Below are 19,492 nucleotides of genomic sequence, written 5' to 3'. Positions count from 1 at the left end.
AAGCATTCCGCGAACTCGACCTGGGCAAACCGCAAAACGCTGGCACCGTAGTGCAACTTCCCTTCTTTACCAGACGGTCATGCAAAGAATTCGCTTGTTAACGTCACGGTCATGTGATGGCGTGGGCCTGTCGGAGCCATTTGTCGTCAATGAACCGCGCTTGCTGTCCTTTAAAGTGGTTTTGCACAGACTACACCTTCGCTGAGGCTTTCGAGGCTTTCGTATAGGTATGTATAGCGAAGGGTTGAGGAGGTGGTTTATTGAAGCGCTGAGCACACTGGCATGTTTTCTTACTTTTTTTCCAGCTAACTGGAACAAGCGAAGAAAAAAATGACCCTGCGCATGTCAGTTCTGCAAGGATCATGTAAACGCTGTGGCAGAATATGCCAATGAGCCCTTGAAGAAAGAGGAACACGTTAAACCCTAACTTTCCACAAGTCATAAGCACGAAAAAAAAAATCGTGGCGTGTCACTAGGTCCAGCGTTGGAGAAGCGTTATATACGTAGTCCGCTTTTGCGCTGCTCGCACTTCCAGTGAAGAAAAAGATACTGAACTTCTGCCGGCACGTGACGGTGTACAAACGCTTTTTGTACGTTGTCACACCTGCACGTAATTTTCTAATATGGTCGCTACTGCCTCAACCTTACAGCGTGCCATTTGGAACCCCGTCACACTAGCACGGGAAAATTCAGCGAGCTTTGCTGGGGGCAACCTTTTCACTTTCCGAATGAAAGACTTAATTGCCTGCAAAGGCGACTAAATCTGAATCTCTAAAGTTCGCTGCAGTTGCTTACGAGAGAAAAACTTTCCGTTGCAATAACGTTAAACGCGTACACGAGTCGGAGTGCGCGAATGGAGGGCAAACAGAGATCTGAGCGAAATGCAAAGCGAAGGTTCTGAAGCGGCACAAATAAATGAGTTGGCTGATCCGTTATTCTTTGCTCAAGTACAAGGCTGCCATTAGGACCCTAGAGATGCAGCCGTCGTAGTGCACAGATTAATGTAATGCAGCACTAATAACTGGGACGAAGAGATTAAAATGCCGGCTGAATTTCCTCTCTCGCTCGCTCTCTCTGAAGTGTCTTGTTTTCAAGTTACGTCGGAGCGAAAAGTTCTGAACTTGCGGTAATCTTCCGGCCATGCACGCTCGGCACGCGCACCCGACCTGATTAAACAGAGGCGACCAAACTTCATCCCCCCTCGTACTGCCGAAGATAAAATGGATCCGAAGAAACTAAATGCCGCACTTCTGCTTCGCATTCTACATACTGCACTTGAGATGAACCTTGAGCCCTTTAGGACAGGCGCGGGAGCGCAGCAGTGCTTTGAAGAGTGGACACGGCACGAACGCATTGCGCTCTTTTTTTTTTTTTTACGGTGGACAGAAAACTGCGTTAATGCGAATACTTGACGAAAAAAAAAAGATAAGTACTCGCATTCAACGAAAGCATAGAAATAAAATATGGCGGGGTTAAGAGTGCACTATGCGCGCACACGGTTCGAGCGCTCGCGCAGTAAATAGCACTCCTAATACACGGGGCCGGCAAAAGCAATATGCAACCACTCACGCCGCACTGCGCGGGCCAGCATATGAGCAAGCCTATTGCCCTGTTACCGTTTCATATATCAGGGCCGTACTTAAGTCGTCACATTTTATTGTCTGCCTTCTTTTCTTGGCCCTAAGCACGCATGCATTCCCTCGAAAGACTCTCCTGCAGGCGGTGACAGAGGGCGGGGTGGTAATCAGCAGCGGCAGCTTATTCGCCGCTTGCTTCTTTGCTGGACCCTTATGCGCACCGTATATATATGAACAAGTAGAGGGCGCCACCAGACAGCCTCCAGGGAAGGCTGATAAACAAAGCCGCTCAGCGCGGCCGCTGGGACGCAGTCGAGTTCGCGGGCAAAGAAAGTAACGCTGTTCATTCAGGTCCGGCGGCCCGTGCAGCATTCAGGCGTGCCTTGTGTACATCGGATTCAAAGGAGGGCGCAGAGCAAAGAAAAAGTCGGGCGGCAAACGTCGCACCGTATCGTGAACAGCGCGCGCTCGTCGAAGAACTGCCTCTCAACAAGTGTATAGGAGCCGACGGCGCCGTTCGAGTGGGCCCTGTGCCGGCGACGCTGCCTCCTCGACTCAGGATGCACTCGGAGAGGCCGAGCGCCACGCTCTCGGTGCCCGCGGAGCGGCTCTTTGGATTCGCTTAAGGTGCTTACGTAGAAATGCTTTCCGGCGCCGGGACGCAGTTAGCTTAGCTTTGTTTGCTCGGGGCCCCAGTTCGCCGCATCCTCCTCGGCGCCACCCGCGGGGGCCGGAAAACTTTTATTTCGCGCTTGTCACGATGCAAATCACTGTGTGTGCGCCGAGGTTGCCCGCTGCTTTTACTGCTGCTGCTGCTTCGCGCAAAGAGAAAAGTGCTTAAAGAAAGCGGGTCGATTGTTCGCGGGATGCCTTCGGCTCTTCACGCCTTCTTCTCTCGGTCTACTGCGCGCTTTATCTCAGCCCCACGCTCCTGTTTCCAGACTCCAACAGATGAGCCGTGAAAACGTGCCAGGTTATTGCTTTGCCGAGAAAGATAAAGCTCCGAGAGGAGATGAAAACCAGCAGCGGCGAAATAGAAATAACGAGGGAGGTGATCGCGTCGTTACGCGATCCTTCTTCCCGGCGTTCCGCGGCGTTTTCGTCGCCTTTTAGTTCAGGTAGTTTTTTTTCAGGAGCCCGAAATAAAACGAGTATTCGGGCACAGTTCTGCGTCCGCGTCCTTATGATTATTCAAGATGGCGAGATTTATGCTCTGCGCGCTTGCTTCTTTTCCAGGTTCTCTTCGGGCCATTAAAAGTCTTCAGGCGGCAGAAGCCAACGCGGAAAATGGAAATGTGCGTGTGTCGATGGAAGCTCTCCTTTGAAACACGATGAAAAGCTGCTCAGTAGTTTATGCAGCACCGAAGTCTCAAACCCCCATCCTCCTCTCTTTTTTTCCCTTCATTCAACCATATATATCAAACACAGAATCAGGAATCCGCGAACATGTGTAGCTGCCACGGCAAATTATGACGAACGAACCAATATCCTGAATAGCACGGCAATTCGAGTTTTCGGCTGAGGCCGCAACGATAGATGTATCAACATCACGTCTTCTACGTGATGTATTTTGGCGCAACTTCAGCCCTTCATTGGAATTAAAGGCCTGTTTATAATATCTGAGTCCATGTTATCTTTTAACGTCCCTCGCAACGCTTTCTTAAAACTATTGTGCCAGGCTTGATTGCGCCTAGAAATTCACAAGTGCCGACTACCGCCACCTGCGGCTGATTACTGGCAACACTTGCGTAAGTGGAAGCCTGGCATAAAAACTCATATATTTAATTTTCATTTCTGAGAATTCATGTTGTATCGTGGGGCTCGCAGCTTGCTGTGTGCCACATACGAGTATGGGAGGAATTTGTTGGTTAGGTTAAAAAAGTGTTTCATATTGGTGCACTGCGGGGTAGCGTAGCGCAGCTATCCTTCAACTGTAGTTCAGATTGTTCCTTAATGTAGAGAAAAACAGTTTATAACCGCATTTTTAAAGAAAGCATATACATTCCAGGTCGCCAGTTTAGTCAATCAGCTGATTACTCGTTTTGGCTTTCTGCCCATGTGCACAAGGTGAGACACAAGATCCAGCGTCGATTTGTGCTTCCAAATTGCAGGAAATGCGTCAGTCTTCTCTAAGCTAGCCTACGCACTCCCACCCACTTTGTCCGCATTCTTTGCCGACACTCGCGCCTCCTACGCATACTACAAAGAAGCATGTTTAATATAAGCTGACCCTCATTTTCACCACCACCATCGCCGTCGTCATCAGCCCAACTGCGTCCGCTGCAGGTAAAAGACCTTTCCAGTTTCCTTTCAGTTAACCCTGTCCTGTGTCAGCTGCGGCCTCCTTGAATATATATATGACATCCCTACTACGCTTGCCCGTGTCCTGGAATTCATTCTCTTATCCCAAGGGCCCGTCGGTTATCTTGATTTCACAGTCAAAGCGTTTATTTCTGAACACAACGGAGGAGGCTCCAACAAAAAGCGAAGCAAGTCAACTGATTGCGCTCGAGTGCTTGATTGCATGCGTTGTTCATGTCCTTTACTCGCACCCTTATTTAGTCATCGGCGAAGATCGTAAACGAGAATTGTACCATACACGAGGAATTTCTGAACGATCAACTTTCAGAGAAATTTGATTTAATTTAAAATCTGCCCTTGAGGAGTCTGCCGCACTAGTTGATAGAATACCGCGCGAAAGCAGGCAGATTGCACTTCATTCACTGTAGTTGTTGCACCGGATAGAACGTGGGGCCGCAATCAAGAAAATGCTGGTTGAATTAAGGTACCTGCCCCCCCCCCCCCAATTTTCATAACGGTTTCATGCTTTATCGCTTACCACGAACGAATGGTTATGACTTGGATGTGTGGTCGTTTAGAGCGAAAGTAAACAAGTCACTCAGGGTCCACGCGAAATGCGCTTGTGGCACAGAAGTTGATTGTTCGCTCCTCTCTCGAGTCGCGTTGCCACGCAGAGCTGCCTGTGACGCACTTTATTACGCGCCGGAGGGTATGCGCGCGAATTCGCGGTTCCGCTCCAGCACGCCCGCCGCCTTCCAATCATCACTACCGCTAAAAAAAAAAAACGAGAAAAAAAATAAAAACAGCATCTGAGGCTGTTTGCAGGCCCGAATACGCGCCTAAATTCGAGATTCAATTGAATCTGCATAACAGAGTTTCGCCCGGCGCTAATCCCACTTGCAGCGTGTCACAGTCACCTTCATCTGCAGTGGCGTCCCCTTTCTTCCCCAATCGGAGGTGCGCGCCTTTACGTTTTCCTTTAAGATGCCCTTTTCGTCGAACGGCGAGCTGGGCCCGAACTGGGGCCGACCCGAACACTGCGCTCGTCCCGGGAGCGGTGCACAGAGAGACTGCCGGCCCGAGTTTGTTTCAAACTGGCGGCGCGCACCGCCCACCCGAGAGAACGGCCTCCGCGGAGGCCTCGCTCCGAGAGGAGAAGCAAACAGAGAAAGACACAGAGTTTCGTGCGCTACGCGAGCCCCGAGCGAAAGAGGGAGGAAAGAAAAAAAACCTGTTTTTGAGCACCCACGGTGCCTCGTGTGCCTCGGTGAACTGCCGCCGAGGCTTCCTTTATTTTCTCGAATCAAGAGCACGAATAAAATGGTCACGCAGAGAATTCCAGCAGCGGCGAACGTGTTGCGCACGCCGAGGTGCGCGAGTATATTTTGCTGCCTTTTTTTTTCTTTCATCTCACCCACTTTAGTAGAGCCTGCTGATATAGAGCAAGCCGAGTCGGTCCTCGTGACGCTTACGTAAAGCTGGGTGTTTTCGGGGGAAAAAAAGAAGAGGCGCGATATGGCGATGCGTGGCCGCGATTATATGAGCAACTTTCTTATTGGACGGACCCTCTCATTCTTTTATGCCCGGTCACTTGTACGGGACCAATTTGTGCGAGTTCCGCGTCAATCGCGAAGCCCTTGGGCGCGCGTGCGAAGTGAGGGCGGGCGCTCAATTTCCTCTCGTCGAGCATAATCTGCGTTACGCAACCCGCGCGTCGCACTCGAGGCGGACGCATTAGGGCACTCTGGCGTATCAGGGTTTCGCGCCGTGGCTTCGTGACGCGAGGCAAGTGAAGACAAAGGTCGCCATTCGACGCGCTTCTCTGCCCCCGGCTTTTTATTGGTGGTGGAAGGGTGAGACTGTGCCGCACAGGGGCGTTCTGGCTATAGCGCCGGCTCAGCGGCCGAGTCTCTGGGAAACGAGCTGCGCGTTTGATAAAACGCTCAAGCAATAGGCAGCTGAGTGGCTTTGGCATTCGGCTGCTGATCCCGAGGTCGCGGGCTCCATCCCAGCCCCGTTGGCCGCATTTCGATAAAGGATGAACACAGAAACGGCCGTGTGCAAAGAACCCCAGGTGGTCTAAATTAATCGCCAGCACTCCACTAGGTCGTTCCTCAAAGCCCTTGTATCGCTTCGGGACGTTAAATGTACAATTTATATGTGGGGCCTGATTCTAGCGCAACTCTGCACGTAGCCTGCCAAACGTATGCGCATGCAGCGAGTAGAATTTCGAATCCAACCGCTCCAGCAATAAAGCAACCACCACACGACTTGAACGGAGTCGCTGCGATGGCTCAGTGGTTGCGATGCTTGGCTGCTGACTCGAAAGACGATCTCGGCTGCGGCGGTCGCATTTCAGTGAAGACGAAATGCTAGAGGCCCGTGCACTGTGGGATGTCAGTGCACGTTATAGAACCCCAGAGGGAGAGAGAGAGAGAGAAACACTTTGTCACAGAAGCTCACGTCCCAGTCGCGACTGTCTGGGTGTATTGCGGTGGTCAAATTATCCGGAGCCCTTCACCACGGCGTCCATCATTAGCTTTGGGGCGTTAAACCCCCATGAAACAAAAACCGAAACGACTTGAACGAGTTACATGAAAGTAATGCTTCATGAATAGACATTGACTAAAATTGTGAGAATGTCATTCCATGCTCGGCATCGAACTTTGTGCTGAAAACCGCTTTACATCTCACCAGCTCTGTCCGAGCACGCGTCGCAGCGCTGAGCACGGATCAGCGGCACAAAGACAGGGACTGCTTTTTCTTGCCTAACCTCCGTGAGTCACTTCGGTCACTACCGTGCCTTGCGAATGAGTGCCTAACGCGGACTAATGAGGCCCAATAAGCTAGCCGCGCTTCTAATGAGGCACCTAAAACTCGCGGAGACACATTCAATTGCTTCCTCTGTCACCATGGGATCTTGACCCGAATTTTCCAGTATTTAGCACCGTATACGCGCGTTGAAAGAAAAAAAAAAAGCCTTTTATTAATTCGAGGGGTATTTCATTTTTCTATATAAAAAAATGAAGCACAGAATACTGCAAAATGAATGAAAACACAGACGTATATTGTAATTACTACCAACTTTGGGTTCTATACATATTACTACCGAGCTCTTCTAATTATATTACATACAAAACCATTGCGGAGGTCTGTTTGTTGCCTTTAATAAGACAAAGAGCTGTACGATGATCGCCGCTAAGAGGGGGGGGGGGTGGGGGGGGGGGGGGAAGGGGGACGGAATTAATGCTCGCAGCACCTTTCACTTTTGATCAACCGCCGTGCAAGCAGAGGTAAGCGTGTATCTAAAGAACTGCGTTTTCAGCCACCAGTGATACCACAGAAGGGCTAACTGATGAGCTAGTTGGTTTTCAGCCATTATATCCATCTCATTTAGCGCAAAACACACACCAGACAAAAGAAAGGAACACACCATACGAAAGACGGGCGCGCGTGTTTCGTTTTGTATATTCCTTTCTTTTGTCATGTGTGTGCTTTGCGCTAAATGAGATGGATATGATAATAGCGACACTGCTGACGCCATTCCTAGCGCGGCTGGTGTAAACCCACTGCACTGGAGCCTTGGCTCTATCGTTATTTTATGTTTCAGGTAATTAGACACCTTTTGTAAGGTAAAAAAAAAAGTTGGCATTTTCAGGTTCTTGCTGTTCGCACCCAAAGCAAATAAACACTTTCGTCGCGATCGATAAATATATCCGGGATATATCAGTATTTTCAGTGTTTTCCTTGTGTATAGGCCTCTTTTGCGGACGTTCCTTTACCATTGGTTTCCTCACCTGTAAATGAATTTGTCCGTTTCTACGAAAGAGTGAAGAGTTAATTGCAACATAGAAGTCTGGCTCTTGCCCTTAGGAATCAACGAAGACCTATGATATTTCGATTAATAACCCTTAATTATTCCCTCAGACCTTGATTAGTAATTCAGATGCTTGCTGTATTTGTTAAGCTGTTTTCAAAGTTTCAACAGTGTGCACTGCGTTTCCGTTCGAATCTTTTGTATTTCTAGCGTTTGTTTAATAATCACGTACCACCCGAGCTCGCCCACCTCGCCCCTCCCCGCACCCCCCCCCCCAAAAAAAAAAAATGTAATGCGAAAGCCCAGAAGGTAAAATAAATGAAATGAAATAAGATCTAAGAAATTTTCACGATCTATATGCAACCAGCAGTGATTTAGAAGGGTTGGGTTGCGGATTTATTATGCGCAACAACTGCTACCTTGCGTGAAGGGGCATCAGCTTAAAGTGACTAGGCGGGGACACAGCACAGTTAGTATCTGACATGCTCCCTTTCAGGTGACTGCTCAAGCGGTAAACACTTTCTAAGAAAATTTTAGTGAATTTTTGTTACGAAGAATTCTACTTATAATGATAACGCGCATCGCTGTTTACTGCCCGTGCCAAATATTTTTTTAACGCAATTCTAGTAGCTGCTTTATAGAACCATAACTACAAACAAAGGCATGCAAACAACACAAGAACGCTGGTTAGCAATATCCAAGAGCGTGTGCTGAACAACGCTACTAAAGAAAGAACGGAATGTAAGGCTGAAAAGAAAAAAAAAAGAAGGAACTGCTATGTAGTGCACGCACGCATCTGCATTATCAGGGATATTATGAAAATTTACCACCGTTATGAAAGTCAACGTTCTCTGACTGAAAAGCGTGAGGGATGTTTTTTGGAAGTGAAAATAATTCAAAAACGCTAACATGTTTCTATTTTTTTTAAAGGATGAGCAGAAAGCTTTGAGAAATTCCCCGCTATATTTCAAGGTCGAGAGCCTGCAGGGGACCGAAACAAAGAGCTGTGCCAGTCAATGTTATCGACCACCTCAGGGCTGGAGACTCCGCAGTAAGAGAGGGCGGCGCCAGCGGCCGCACAGCCCAGCCTTGCCTGGAGCGGAACCCACCGTCGGTCGACGTGGGTAGCGCTTTGCGCCATACGCCTCTGACACCCGGGGCACAGAGCCAGCTCATCTGTTTAGGCCAAAGTTATTTACTTCTCATTCTTTTTTTTGTAATCTCTGTCCATTGCAGCTGCGGAAAGTGAAAGAAGAAGCATTGCTTATAAGAAAGGTGAGAACACTGCAATGAGAGATCAGCGACTGAAACAAAAAAAGAAGTCAATTCGAGGTAGCGAAGGCGACGAGACAAACCTGCGTCTTATGAAGGAAGGAGCCCTAGCCTTAAGAATTAAAAGATAACAGCTTTCACGACTACTATTCTCTAAAATGTTATCCTTCACGCTGATAAATAAACTTTTGCATCCGTATTCTGGTATCATTTGGCGCCTGACAAAGCCAGTTCTTCTCTGGTGGTGACAGTGGGATAAAGAGTTGAATTTTCGCGATTCATCACTATGCTAATAATTTAGCTACGTTAACGCGTCGCACCGCAAAGGCGACACCCGAAAGATATGTTTCATTTACAAAGGTAGCAGTTGAAAACTATGTACTCAAACTAATACGTCTCGATGTAAAACCCAGGCGCCAACAAACGCCACAGCACGCACGGCTCTAGATTGATTTAAGGCACCTAATGCTCCTTAGGAAGCGCCTGAAACTTGTAAAACTTGTAGACGTGTTTGGATCTGAAGCTCGGAGCGCATAATAATTGTGATTCTGTGGGCAGGACCGGAAGCTGCGGCTTCTTGTCAAGCGCAGCACAACACGTTATCTACAGCGTGACAGCAATCAATGACTGCATGCAGGTAACAGCGTGATGAGCGAGTGTTCAAGGCAGAATGCTCGTCTCCGTTCGAATTTAGTCTGATTAAAGGGAACGCAGGAAGGAGGGCGACCCCCCCCCCCCCCCCCCCTTAAAAAAAAAAAGCGCGTTCGCGTTTCTCTTTTCGCTGGTTCGCAACCTCGCGCTGTTTTTACTTCGTTAAATATGAATCGACTAGAGCCCACCTTTTGTCCCTTGAAGTCTCCGTTCTAGTTTGCTGTTGCTTTGTCCCGTGCGCACGAGTCGCGCCCGAACGCTTGTTTTTCTTCTTGTTCTTTCTTTTAAGAAACCCCGCGCAGCCGCCAGCTTTAATCCATCTTAGCAAGGACGTGCAGGAAGTTCACGTGAGAGTGGCAGACCTCGGGCACGCCGGCTGCGACAGCGCCGACACCACGTTGACGGAAAGCCACCACTCACTCTGCGCGATACCTGCCGGTCAGGCGAGAAGGGAAACTGAAGCGAAACATACTTCCCGGACGACCTTTTTTCTTTGTTTTTTTTTGCTGCTCAGCCCAGTTATTCCGCGCTCCTCTATTCTTTCACTCTTGTTTAGCTGTTTATCCCTAAGGGCCAGCGAGAGTGAGAGTTAAAACTAGGAAGAGCGCTGCAGCTTTTTCTCCCCTCGTTCCCTTCTGCGCGAGAGATCGCTGCGAGAAATCTGAATTTACGCGGCATTCATTGAGAATGCGAAACAATAGCTGCCCGAAGGATTTTGAAACAAAAACAACGTCGCAAGCTGATGCCTGGTCGCGGGGTGTGTGCGTGTGCGCGTGCCTTCCAAAATCGCACCTTGGCTGGAGCTATTTAAGTCACTAGCAGCGAGATGAAGACGTATCAGGGGCACAGCGTACAAAACGCAACGAAACTAAAGAGCACACACAAAAAAGAAAAGAATAGCGGAGCAACAAAGGCGCAAGGGCGGGACAGACGCCACAGGGTGAAGTGGAGTTAAGAAAGAGCCGCCCTGTCTCCCGAGCCGGCGCTGCTTCGGCGCCAGCCTGATGCGCTCTGCAGCGAGCCGCGGGGAGACGAATGCCGATGCGGGAACAACAGCTGCAGCTAACGGCGCCGATGACACTCGCGGGAGAGACGAGACCACGCGGCAGTGTTGTACCCCGCCCCTCGGGGCTATACACGGCCGGCTCGCCTTCGCCGCTCCGGTACCTGTTCGCGTGAGCCGCGGCCCGCGCTCGGGGCCTCTCAGCCCGGGGTAGAGATGGGGAGGGCGGACGCCGCTGATTTCCGAGGAGACACGTTTCGGAAATCGCCGACGAGTCGGGCAATCAGGTTAGCTCCGAGCGCGGCCACCGCCCGACTCGAGGCGGCCGCCCTCGGCCCGCATCGCCCGCAGTGCCGCGTTTCGCCGGGTGCTGCAATGGAGTGGGACTCGCGTAGAGGCACAAAGACAAGTTGGCTGCGCTGATCGCGAGTTGTGACGTTTGTTGAGGAGGCTCAGATTAGTCTCCGGCCAGCAAGACGATCAGAGCCGGACGAGTCTCTGGCTGTGAAGTTTATGAACGTGCACGCTGTGAGACAACGCGTAGCGATTCACCGCGAGGAGGGATTACAGTTTGTACATTCCCCGAGGCGCCTCTGGAAGGGTCTTTCCAGTCACCGACCCGGGGATACACAGAGATCTGCTTCCGAACGATGCCAACACGGAAAGAAGAAATGAGTCATCTTCACCAGCACACTGATGTTTACTGCAGGACAAAACCCTCCGCGTACACTGATCTCCCTTTAGCCATGTCTCGCTCTAAATGCCCTATTCCCCGCAGAGCTTTCTAACCTCACCCTTTTACTTGATCTTTCGCTACAGGCGATTACGTTTCCCTGTCATAGATATCCCGCTCTGCCATAAGACACTACCGGTTATCCATTCTGCGTACCATTTACTCGTCTTATTTCAGCTAGGATGTCATCTACTTGCGTCTGTCCTTTGCAGCTCTCATCTTGTCTATTTACGTCACACTTGCCCTTTTCCTTTCCATTGCTCGCTGCAATCTTCTTAGACCTATCTACCTTGTTCGCCCCACGTTCCGGCTCTCCATGCGAGTAATGGCACGATATATATACCGATGATATAATACTTAGTTTTTGAGAAACAGCGATAAACTTGTGTCCATATGGGCCTTCTTCCAAGTGCAACCCAAAGCATTGTTTTTTTTTTTCATAACCCTGAAAGCATTCATCGGATCCGGCTCAGATGAAGGTTTGAGGTTTTCACGAATCTGCCTCGAACATTTGGTTCATATAGTTGCCCTCCATCACGGATGCCAGTACCTCATTACCTAAAGTGGACGGACTTCCGAGTGGTAGTATGTCTTAAGCCTACTGTTGTGTTTTGCTTGTTCACATCCTTATTTTTTTTTCCGCTCTAATTACTTCCGTGAGTGGGATTGGAAGATGAACTACCAACAAATCGGAAGTTGTTTCAATCTGCTGCAGCCTCTCTGGCGGGTGCTGGCGATGATGGTGAAGAAAAAAGACAGCCTAAAGGTTGACAGCATAAGCTCACTACGTCTAACCATCAACTCAGAGCCAAACGGGTAGACGCCGGCTGTTCGCCTGAGCGCCTGCCTCGTGCAACTGGTCACCGAGTGCTCAGCTGCGGCTTCCTCATGAGTCCGCCAGTTCAACGCGTGTACGCGCCGTCGGTTCGCTGTGCTTAGAGTTGCGGCGGGCGTGGAGGGCCGGTGCGGGGTCCATTAGCCCGGGGCCGGTCAACCGCTGAGGCGGGTCCCGGTGCGCACCAGCCGCCCTCCTCGCGGCGGTCGAGCACGCACCGGGGGCTCGAGCGGGCGCCGTGATGAGCGCCGGTCACGCCAGCCAAGCGCGGCTCCACTGCGAGACCCACGGAGTCGCGCCCGCACTCGGGGAAAAAGGCGGCGGTGCGCCGCCCCGGGCTACGGGCCGCGGCGCCGTGGGACGCCGAGCTCCCCGGTAATTATCCGCGGCTTCTGTTAGCAGCGGGGAGCGAGTGAACGCCAATGACGACGCGGTTAAGGAACACACTGTTCTGCCGGAAAGGAGAAAAAAAAACGGCAAATAGAAACATTCAAGCGTCTGTATCCTTCCGTGTCTTGTTTCCACGAAATTAGAAAAGAACGTTGTGACGGATTCTTCCACCATGCCCCCATTAAAATGAACGGCAAACAACCAGAGAAAAAGTGTGAGGAAAGCGATGGCACCACATACAGAAAGCAGGATCTGTCAATGCATTCATCGTTAAACACCATATGCAAGCGCGAGAGGCTAAATGTATAGCGGAGGGGGGTGACGAGGAAAACGAAAATTAGTATCAAGTGCATCGCATCAGGAAAACTCCAAGCACGCGTATCACTCGTTGATATCAGAAAATACGGCCTTTTGCATATTTTACTAAGCGGTCGAGAAATAGGCTCTTCACACAAGATTAACGAAGATGCTTAACTAAGCACAAATAAGTACAACCATCAGACATTTCTCGCGTTCGCAGCGTGATGAAATGAGAGGCTCGCTATTTCACTTTCGCAGATGGCAAGGGAGGAAAATAACGCTCAAGCTGGCTACAAGAAATATGCGGGACGCTCTATGGCAGGCGCACACAAAATCGAAAGATTCACCAGTCGACATTCTATGTCGTCGTCATCATCATCATCATAATCAGCCTGACTACGCCCACTGCAGCGCAAATACCTCTCCCATGTTTCTCCAAATAACCCTATCCTTTTCCAGCTGCAGCCACCGGATCCCCGCAAACTTCTCAATCTCATCCGCCCACCTAACCTTCTGCCGCCCTGCGCTATTCTTGCCTTCTCTTGTAATCCATTCCATTACCCTTAAGGACCAGAGGTTATCTTGCCTTCGCATGACATTCCCTGCCCAAGCCCATTTATTCCTCTTGATTTCGACCATGACGTCATTAACCCGCGTTTGTTCCCTCACCCACTCTGCCCGCTTCCGGTCTCTTAACGTTACACCTATCATTTTTCTTTCTATAGCTCGCTGCGCTATCCTTAACTTAAGCTGAACCCTTTTCGTTAGCCCCCACGTTTCTGCCCCATAGGTTAGTACCGGTAATATACAGCTGTTGTATACTTTTCTGTTGAGGGATATTGGTAAACTGCCATTCATGATCTGAGAGAACATGCCATATGCTCTCCACCCCATTCTTATCCTCCTAGTTATTTCCCTCTCAAGACCCGGATCAGCTGTCACTACCTGCCCTAAGTAGACGTATTCCCTTACACTTCTAACACCTCGCTACCAATTGTGAACTGTTGCTCCCTTGCGAGACTCTTGAACATTACTTTGGTTTTCTGCAAGTTAATTTTAAGACCGACCGTTCTGCTCTGCCTGTCTAACTCATTGATCAAGCTTTGCAGCTCATCTCCTGAGTGACATAGCAAGGCAATGTCATCAGCGAATCACAAACTACATAGGTACTCTCCATTCATTCTTATTCCCAACTGTTCCCGATCCAGGCCCAATGAGAGCCCCCTGGATCTACGTGAGCGCAATAAAGAGACTGTTTATTGCACGTGTTCATCGTTTGATTTTTGCACTCAATCTTTCCCATCAGCTCAAGAACGGCTGCAAGTCTTGCACGTGGCAAGGTTCTTCGGCTTCCGTCAACTTTTGTTCCTTTGAATGGAGTGCACAAGTTCCAACCTCATGGTGCCTAAGATATCTGAATGCGTTGCGGACTCAAGCTAAGCGGCCTTATCGTACACCCTTCCAATTAGTATCTGAGGCAAGCTTGAGCAGTCATCTGCAACAAAAAGCATAAAAACAGGCATTCGAAACTATAAATAAATTTATATTCATCTTTCATCACTCAGCGAAAAAAGGTACCTTTCACGTCCCTGATATAGACACAAGGCAAGCCTCTTTATTTTTTGTTTTTGCTCCGCATGCAAACATTAGATTCATATGTTTACACAGACCTGGCACAATACGTACAAAATGAGGCACATATCGCTGCCTTGTAACCAAATAGCAATCACGCGCATGCGCGCTTAAACGCTAATTAAGAAGCACTCTGAGCTGGTGTCTTTAGTTTTTGCCGTCTCTTCAAATCTAATCTGGTACGTATACCCTTGCCCTCGCGAGAAAAAAAAAGCATCTTTGCCACGAAAATGACGACCGACTCTCAGCTCGTGAACGCAACAAAAACATCAGCTGTTAGTTGCAATATCCACCTGTGTCCAAGTGTAAACAAAGTCTCGCCAAAGCTCGGAACGCTTCGACAAACACGAGCTTATTTGGACACGGTCGACCGTGACATTATCCTCAGCAAGGACGTATACCCAGCACGGGAAAATGCGTGGCCGCTCCATTCTGCGAGTCTACGCGACCGGAAGGTAGCAAAAAGTATGCAGCGATAGTTAAAAAGAAAAGAACTACTGAAAGTCAGACTTGGAGCGCCCTCTCTGCACATCTTGCGCAACAGCGCTGGATAGCGCTGAAGCGAGGCTGAATCGGCGTCATTACTTATGCGCATATTTCACTTGCTGCATAGAGGCACGAGCTTTCGGAAGCGAGGAGACGTCGACTTTGTTTTAAATAATATCGAGGGGCGGACTGCTCGATAAACCTACCACGCTCTCTTCGGCATTTTGCTGCCGCGTTTACGGAATGAAGCGGCGAATTCTGCCTCCCATTCGGCGCACTGGAGCAGGCTCTTTTTCCTTCCACCGTCCAACAACAAGAATATTCCGCGCCTTTCCGAGAGTCCCGGCGCGCCTTATCAATGAGTCGGATTAACATGTCCGTACCACGTGAGATCCGTTCAAATGCATACACGCTCCGCCAAATGAGCCCAGCAAGCCCGTCTATTTGACGCCTGTTCGCATATTTCAAGCGGAGCGCGTAGTTTCTGTCATTTGAGCCTACAACGCACGGAAGAAGGCGCATTCACCGGAAGGATCTGAAATTGCAACAGAAATAAACCAGAGCTAAAATCGACGAGATTTTAAATGCGTGACACAGGCTCGTGGGGAGCGCGAAATAGAATCCTGCATATATCGATCTACTGCAAAAGCTACTGCTGTAAAGAAGAGCTTGCAGGCACCGTGATGAGCTTGCAGGGCGACCGAAGATTTCTCCGGCTAGTCGCAGATAAGCGCATTCAACAGAGAGTTCGGTTTTGAGGCATACGCAGTGCCTGCGCTTTAAGTTATGCATAGACCGAGCCTCTGCTGAATGAGTTATGCATAGGCCTAGTCCCTTCCAGACGCGTTAAATAAAGCACCAAGTCGGCGCTTCGCGATATTTGCCATGATCCGGATAGTTGGCCTTGCAGTCCCTCTTCGTGACTTGTTAAGCCGCCGCGGTGGCTGAGTGGTTACAGCGCTCGGCTGCTGGCCCGAAAGACGCGGGTTCGATCCCGGCCGCGGCGGTCGAATTTCGATGGAGGCGAAATTCTAGAGGCCCGTGTGCTGTGCGATGTCAGTGCACGTTAAAGAACCCCAGGTGGTCGAAATTTCCGGAGCCCGTCACTACGACGTCTCTCATAGCCTGAGTCGCTTTGGGACGTTAAGCCCTCATAAACCAAACCAATCTTCGTGACTTGTATAGAGTAGGGCAGTGCGGTCAGTGGAAGGTCGTGGACGGCTGAGTGCTCGGAAGAGGTGAGCATGGCGTTACCCATAGACCTGTGCATAAAACGGCGAGGCAGATCAAAACGTGCAGAGTGGCGGTACGCAGAAACATGTCCTTATTTTATCCGTCTTATTACGACTTTTTGGTATCAAGGTGTTGTGCTAGGGCTACGTCAGGTGTGTCAGGTGGTTATGTCGCAATGTTCGCCCTTACTAGTTCCTAAGTTGTGCACCCTGTGTGAACCTCCGGCAGACATGGCGCAAGGTGCTCTGGCTGTAAAAACGCGACCAGCCGGCCGACCTGTCTTAGGTATTTTACAAATAGCAGCAACTGCTAACAGCTATCCCGTCTTTGCTTTCAGTTCCTACAGCTCTGCGGACACTAAACCAGCGAAGAGCGGTCAGTCTGTTGCTTAATGGACTAAAATTGGTTTATTAGTATTCAATTATTGATCTTAAGATATTGCAAAGGCAGTTTTGAAAGGGTCGCGGGGGCCGTCTTGAAGCAGCGCCACCGCGTCACGCGACCTGGTAAAATGACACTTTTTTATCCCTTGCTGTGAATAGGCAATGAAAATGTCAAATGAAGATTCTGAGCTTTCAGTGGTTCATCGTAGTAATGCAGGGAACTAATAACTATGAAGAAAATATTATCACCAAAAAATAAAATAAAAAATCCCGCAAATTTCTGAATGCCTAAAAACAGTAAAACTGCGCGCATTTCCATTCAAATTCACATTCATTCCTTACTGCTGCAGCATAATGCGCAATGAAATTTTAGATTTTATGGCCCTTAAGATTAGCTGTCGCACTGCGCGCTCTTTCAGCGGGCATTCTGCGCATCCGGCAACTGATATTTTTACTTTAATACCATTAACACGTACGTTGAGAAATGCAGGAATTGCGTAACATTTTAGGGTTTTCCTACGCTGCTCCATAAACGGCACAAACGAAAACGATTAACGTTTTTTACAGTCTTTGTCGTATACTTGATATGCCTGGCATAGTCTGGTTAAAAGAGCCTGCAGTCCTCGTGATATTTCTAGAAAGTTGCGTCTCTCCGCTCCAATCCACAAGCTGGATGCACGAAGGGGGCCGGAAAATAATATTTTTTCGACATGACAATTCGTCGTCTTCCTGGGTCTGCTGCGCGACTATCAGGCCACAGGGCTCGGCAAGCAGCTCACCGTGTTTTCGTTTTCTAAAGCGCATCTACTGCCCACGGATAGTCGCTTGCTGGCCTTCAGCGAAACGATGCGTCGAGGCTGGCGTAGTAAGTTTGCCTCTCTAGGGCAGGCACAAGAATCGGACGATCCTAGGCCGCAAAATTACCATTATCAAACACCACATGGAAAGCGCTTCCGACGTCCTTTTTACTAGCAGCACCTGTACAGGAGCGAAGAAAGGCAAGGAACTGCCTGTAAATATTTCAAGAACGACTGGCCCCTTCGAAATTGTGTTAACTGCGCTAGGCTGTCCCGGCAAGCCCATTCATAACTTACATTCCAACATGAACCTAGCAAGTCAGCCATGAGCGAGTTACTGAAAAAAACCTGTAGTCAATTAAAAAACCGATTCCAGCTCTTCCGTCTTCTTGTCCACCGAGATAAACAGAGGCACCTAAAAAGAATGGACCGTCTTGCAGCAGGCGCGAATCGTTTTTGGAAAATCTGTTTTCATAAACAAACATCACCCAGTTTGTGCGACAGGTCCGTTCTCTGCAATACCACAACGTTCTACCGCATCACAGACGGCCCATAAAGAGGTCATACGTGAGACGCGCCGAAGGCAGCCGCCGTGGAAGCGTGAAAAATTGCTGGCGGGACTTTGGGCGCGTCTGCCGAGGCGCAACCAGGCCTCGGAAAACGGCGCGCGTGAAGTCTCTCGTTTCCGGAGCGCAGTGCGCCTCCTCGAATACCGAAGACCCAGCGGAGGCCATATCAGTGGACGGGCGAGCGTGGCACATATCGATTCCACTCCTCGCGCCGCAAAATAATAGGGTACAGACGAAAAGGAGAGGCACCGCGCTGTATACGCAACAGTTTCCGCCTCAATCTCCGGCCGCCGCATACGCGGGAGATAGCCTCGAGAGGGGCGGACGCGCCGCATAAAAGGAGGCGCGCCGTACATGGCCCATCGGAGACCCTTTCGCCCCAAAGTGTCATAAACTGCGCGCTAATATCTGAGCGGTGCAGTGGCCGCCCCTGCAAGTGCCGGCAGGAGAAGCGCCGCTGGCCAAACTGTAGGCGCATCACAGGTTGCGTGCGTAGGAAACAGCAATAAAAAAAAAAGAAGGGGTAAAACCAACACGCGACTAGGCCCAGGCGGTGGGACCATGCTCGCTCCCCCCCCCCCCCCCCCCTCGACAGATCTGTTGGCCGACGCGCGCAAAGATCGGTCGGCACATAATCGATAGGGGGCGATGTCCAAGTGGATCCTGCGGCCAGCTGAGAGGACAGCGGCCAGGATGGCTCTCTCGAGGCCAGGCTTATCCTGGCCCGCCCGGCTGTCCGGATCCGCGGCGCCCTCTGAGCCTGCAACCGGCGCGGCGCACGGCCGTGCAGCGAGGGTCGCTGCAGGCTTCATTTCCTGGGTTTTGACAGCGCGGACTGGAGGAGACGGCAGCCGTTCCTCTCGGGTGGGTTAAACGCCTGGAATTAAGCATGACGCGCCCGACGAGATGCTGAGCTGCCTTCAAGTTCGAGAGGCTCCAGACGGCTTTTGACAGATCTTAAGGCGCTTCTTAATCTGCCTGATTAGTCAGGATAAGAAATGTCTTTGGTCGCATGACAAGTTTCAGAGACGCGTGTGATAAAGCTCCCCTTTCAACCGACTGCTCTTTCGGATGCTTCTCTATCCTTCAAATATAAAATCGCAGTAAGGAAGCCCCGAAAAGAAGACACGGTGTCTGCGCAGCAAACATCCCGCAAGTCATGTTTCTTTTTTTCTAGTGAACTGTTAAGAACTTCGTCACCATCCGATGGCGAATTCATAGGAATTTAAATTTTGGTGTACGAATGTCAAACTGGTTGAGTCCTTTCTCTGTGCAGCTGAAGGTTCAGCCAGCCAACCCCCATTTAACCTCGCTTGAATAGGTAAAGTGTAATGGAACAGAACAGAATGCTTTTAAAAGAAGAGGTGATTGAAGTGCTAATTTATATTCAAAAGACCGACCGACCGACCGACCGACCGACCGAGCGACCGACCGACCGAGCGACCGACCGACCGACCGACCGACCGACCGACCGACCGACCGACCGACCGACCGACCGACCGACCGACCGACC

General features: G+C 50.0%; 1 protein-coding gene across 1 annotated transcript in view; it reads right to left on the bottom strand.

The window, feature by feature from the left end:
- Positions 1-19,492, bottom strand: part of LOC144113543 (protein APCDD1-like) — a 187,498-nt gene that overhangs the window by 71,755 nt on the left and 96,251 nt on the right. The window lies entirely within an intron of this gene.

The sequence above is a fragment of the Amblyomma americanum genome, chromosome 1, assembly GCF_052857255.1.
Source record: "Amblyomma americanum isolate KBUSLIRL-KWMA chromosome 1, ASM5285725v1, whole genome shotgun sequence".
Lineage (NCBI taxonomy): Eukaryota > Metazoa > Arthropoda > Arachnida > Ixodida > Ixodidae > Amblyomma > Amblyomma americanum.
The sequence above is the reverse complement of the archived record's forward strand: the minus strand, read 5'-3'. Positions and strand labels throughout refer to the sequence as shown.